We start from the raw sequence: 4,928 nt of genomic DNA, 5'->3' as shown, positions 1-4,928 counted from the left end.
ATTTAAATATTGAAAAAAAAAATAGTGACTGAGATTTTGCCACCAAGAGATACCAAAAATATTTCTACATCACACAACAGTTGTGGTATTTATCCTAAAATATTCCTTATAGTTAGGGTAACCAACTACTCCAATTTGCCCCAGGAATGAGGGGGTTCTCAGGATGCAGGACTTGTAATGCAAAATTTCTAAAAGTTCCAAGAAAATCATGTCCTAGTTGTATTCATCACGTGCTTTGAAATTATGGCATTTATAATATTGGTGAATATGATAGTTATTAGGTGTGATAATAAAGAGCCATTTGAATTGTTATGTCAGAATTTAAGAATCGTATATCTGATAAATGTTAACAAATTAACATAACTTATCCTTTATAATGGTTTCTACTTCATGTGATATATTTAAAAGCATTAATCTTAAGAAATAAATAAAAATACAATACTCATTAGTTTACCAAAAGAGTTGATGGCACAAAATATTTAAGAGAGAGGAGACAAAGACTATGTGTTGGAAAATATAAACAATCAGATTTTTCTCCTAGGTTTAGAAACCTAAAACACCTAACAATTACTTACAGCAGAAGAGGACTCAGGCTCTTCTCTCCCCAGACAAAGAATGGATGGAGCCATTTTTCTACTCCTAGGAAATCTCCCGAATTCCTCTTCTGCTACTTACATTGTTGAAGAGTTGATTCATCTTTGATAGCTATCAATTGATGTGCCTATTTTGCAACAGCTATAAACTTTACCCATAAAAGTCCTAATTTGGCATATCTTAATATTTTCTATGAATTAATGCAAGGAAAATTAGATTATAAACAGATTAAGTTTAAAGAAATGATGAAAACAAACTTGAACTCTTACCGGACACCACCAGACTGCTGACAGACACCGACTCCCACTCCGGCTTATGTTCAGCCTTGACAGCGGCTGTGGCCCTTTCTCAGAAGACAGTAAGAAACCCTTCCTCTTCTGGTCAACATAATTCCAAGCCACCAGCCCAATGTGGCCAGAAGGCAGAGTTCTCATGATTGCTCTTGTCCCGGTATACACAGATTTCTTCACTTCCCTGTCATTTTTACAAAATCGCCTAACTAACAAAGTGGACCGCTCCTTTTTGTTTTTAAAAAGATCTTCTTCTGTATCTTCACAATTACCAGAGCAGTCTTCAAAAGGGCTCAAACAGGTCTTGGCAGGTGGACTGTGAGTGAAATCCTCCCTGTAAGAGCGATCACTTGCGCATACCAGGCTGGCCTTCTGGCAAGAGCCTTCACAGTACAGGTACTTGTCATTCAAGGTGGCACAATCACGCCGAAGCTGCCCATTCTCGCTCTCACAGTTCTTTGCCAGTTCCATCAGTTTACAAGCATATGCCACGTAACCTTGCTTTTGCTCTCCCTCAGGAAGCGGCACACAGTTTCCACAATCATCCAAAATCAAGTTTTGGGGTAGGGTATGAAAAGAGTCCAACATTCTTCTGTCAAGTTCACAATGAAAGGGAAATGCCATCTTCCTGCTGTCGGGGTGTGCTCTGTCGTTCTCCGTGAGCCCGGGATGGCTTCCTGAAGGGCTGATGCCCATGGCAGGGCCATCTATTTCCAGCGGAATTCCAGAGAACACCTTTTCTTCCAGTGGAGAAGGAATTCCAGTTTCGAGACGCAGGTCTCCCTCCATGACAGAGGTGCATGTTTCATAAAACTGGTTCTGAGGAAGGCCACGCTGATGGTTTTGAAATACACGGTTGCAGTTAACGTTAAGGTTTTTTGTAGAATCTGGTGCGCTTGTCTTGCAGCACTTTTCATTGCTGTTCTCATCATTCACTATTTCCTCCTTTGCCACTGAGAGAAGCCTGGGCAAGCTGCTTCCGGGAGATGCTTCTTTAAATCTGTTCCACTGCGAGATGGTGGCAGAAGTTTGCGCGCTCTGCCTGATGGCAGGCATGCTTGGAACGCTGCTGGCTGAGGCCCGTTCACTACTTTCACCTGTAGCCCGCGGTGCAGACGCCACTTTTCTCTGCGTCACAGGGATGAGAATGGAAGCGGCCATTTCTTCAGAAGTCATCTTGAGCAATACACAGCCTTCAGCTTTGCTTGTCCTCCTGGGTGATCATGTCAAGATTTCTATAAAATAACTGAGTGCTAAAATAATCTCACATACACGAGTCCTTCTGAGAAACAAAGGAACAATTCTTTTCATCCAGGTGCATTAAGAACCATATAAATTTTTTCCAGTATAATTTCCTATCGTGGTTATTTTATTCTAAATTGGAGTTTTAAGATAGTAGGTCAATGTTATTTCCTGTTATTTGAAGAAAAAAAAATTGAAGACTTTTACTCAGAATTGCATTGTTCAACTTCTGGTCCATTATTAACTTGTAATAATTTAAAATTCCAGCTTGGATTTTTTGTGCAGCCTGCAAGAAAAGGGATAATGTCAAACACTGGCATTAAACACATTTCTTAATAATGAACTTATAATTTTACGCTAATACAAATTATGAACCAACTTTGAGAAAGAAGTTTTGCAATCAAAAGTTAGTTTAGGGGGTGGGGCGATAGCTCAGCAGTCTGAGTACCTCCCTGGCAAGCACAAGGACCTAGTTTCGATCCTCAGTACCATGTGTCATGCTGGTCCTGCCCCGTGCCAGCCCCTGAAACTGGACATGATGGTGCACACCTGCAATCCCAGTGCTGGGGAGGCTGAGACAGGAGGATCAGTATGTGTCTGAGCTGTGTAGTGAGACCCTGTACCAGACCAATAAATTTTTTAAAAAGAAAAAAACTCAATTAGTTTAATTTTTTTTACTTTGTTGCAACATTTCAAAGCTTCTGCTTCCAACCAAAAAAGAGTAACAGGAACCAAATGTATTATCTTGCCTTAAATAACTAATAAGGAGAAGTTCAAAAAAATGGTTTCCGAAGATTGAAAAAGCAACACAAAATAGTGATCTCTGAAAGAAAAGAAAAGCAGATCTTAAAATGTCTGATTCACTGCTCAGAGTTTCCAGGTTACAGGTCAGAAAAGTGGACTCAGGTGGAACCTGAGTGGAAGAGAAAAAGACCTTGGAGAGGCCAAGGAAGCAAGAAAAAAAGACACTAAAGAAAGAGCAGCACATACAAGAATGGCTGCAGACTTTTCATCAGAAACGGTGCAAGCCAGAGGCACATGGAGCAAATCTTCAAAGTATTACAAGAAAAAAATATGAGGGCTGGCGAGACAGCTCAGTGGACTAAGCGCCTGCTTAGGTGAGCACAGGGACTGGGATTTGATCCCCAGCACCTCATGCTGCACCGACGGCATCCCTGGGTGTGCTGAGCCGGTGGCCAAGACCAGGTGTGGTGGGCCACGCCTGTAATCCCAGTGCTGTGGAGGCTCAAAACAGGAGGATCACTACAACTCCGAGCTGCAAAGTGAGACCCTGTTGGAGGCCACTAACCGGTATCCATTCTATTCCCCTGCTGAGTTAAGTTTATGGTCCTTCTCACCCCGCCTATTTCCCTTAAGTCTCCTGCTATGCCCCAGAGGTGGGACTTCCTGTCCTAGTCCCAGTTGCCTAATTACTCGCGCCTTTTACCCGCTGACGTCATTTCCCTATGCCTCCGCTATATATACCCAGCACCTCCCCTAAATAAGCGGGACTCGATCAGAATCCTGTCTTGTCTCCATTTTTCGCGTCTCCTGTCCTTTGTCCCCTCTTCAATTCCCCGCTTCTCCCCCAGGTGACCTTCGTTGACTGACCCGCTGGTTCGGGACAAGACCCTGTACCAAATACATTAAAAAAATTTAAGAAAAACGTATGCTAAAACTTAGAATTATACACACAGCCAAAATGTCTTCTGAAAATGAAGTAACTTGTGCAGCACGCCAAGCTGAAAGAATTCACCACTAGTCCACCTACACTCTGAGAACTAGCCATTGAAGTCCTGCAAGCAGAAGGAAAATGCCAGATAGAAACCTGCAACTACGTAAAGGAACAAAGAGCTCAAAAAACATTAAATATGTGAGTAAATACGACGTTTCCATATTTTAATAACCTAACTATAGTCTTATGATAATTGACCTTTCAAGGAAAAATTAGTTATGCGATATTTTTAACATTTATGGGGTAAAATGTATAAACAAATAGCACAAAGGTTGAGACAAAACATGGAACAATATACGCTTATAAGTTTCTTTTTTTTCTTCTTCTTCTTCTTTATATCTTTTCCGTATTTGGGTCAGGGTCTACAGGGTCTACAGGGTCTCACTATGTAGATCAGACTCATAATGATTGTCCTGTTTTCAGCCTCCCAAGTGCTGGGACTACAGGTGCACACCACTACGCCCAGTCTTTTTTCTACAATTCCATCTCTCTTCTTTTTTCTTTCTTTTTTTTTTCTTTTTTAGTACTGGGATTCAAACTCACAACCTCACACTCACCAGGCAGGCACAGGGATAATAAAAAATAAACTTATATCCCCTGTAAGTTTATTCTTTTTACGTGAAGTTATAATTATTAAAGATAGATTGTAGTGGGCCGGCCAGATAGCTCAGCAGACTCGAGCACCTGCTTAGGCAGCCACAAGGACCGAGCGGGTGATGGAGACGGGGCGCGGTGGTGCGCGCCTGTAATCCCAGCGCTTGGGAGGCTGGACACAGGAGGATCACTCCCAGTCGGGTCTACAGAGTGAGACCCTGCAGACCCTGTACTAATACCAAAAGTAAATTAAAAAATAATAAAAAATAAAGATAGACTGTAGTAAGCTAAAGATGTACACTATAAACTCTAGAGGAACCACTTTTTGAAAAGATGTAGATGACAGACCATAAACATCAAAAGCATACAAAATCCACTCAATGTAAAAAGCCAGAAAAGGGAAAACGTGAACAAAGGACAAATGAGACAAAAATGAAAGTAACAGCAGATTTTAAAATTTTACGTTTGGGAGG

At 41.4% G+C, this 4,928-nt stretch overlaps 1 pseudogene; it reads right to left on the bottom strand.

Moving 5' to 3' along the window:
* Positions 1 to 4,928, bottom strand: part of LOC111815011 — a 114,335-nt pseudogene that overhangs the window by 42,743 nt on the left and 66,664 nt on the right.

The sequence above is a fragment of the Octodon degus genome, unplaced genomic scaffold (assembly GCF_000260255.1).
Source record: "Octodon degus isolate 3935 unplaced genomic scaffold, OctDeg1.0 scaffold00010, whole genome shotgun sequence".
NCBI classification, from domain to species: domain Eukaryota; kingdom Metazoa; phylum Chordata; class Mammalia; order Rodentia; family Octodontidae; genus Octodon; species Octodon degus.
This window is presented reverse-complemented; position numbering and strand designations above follow the sequence as displayed.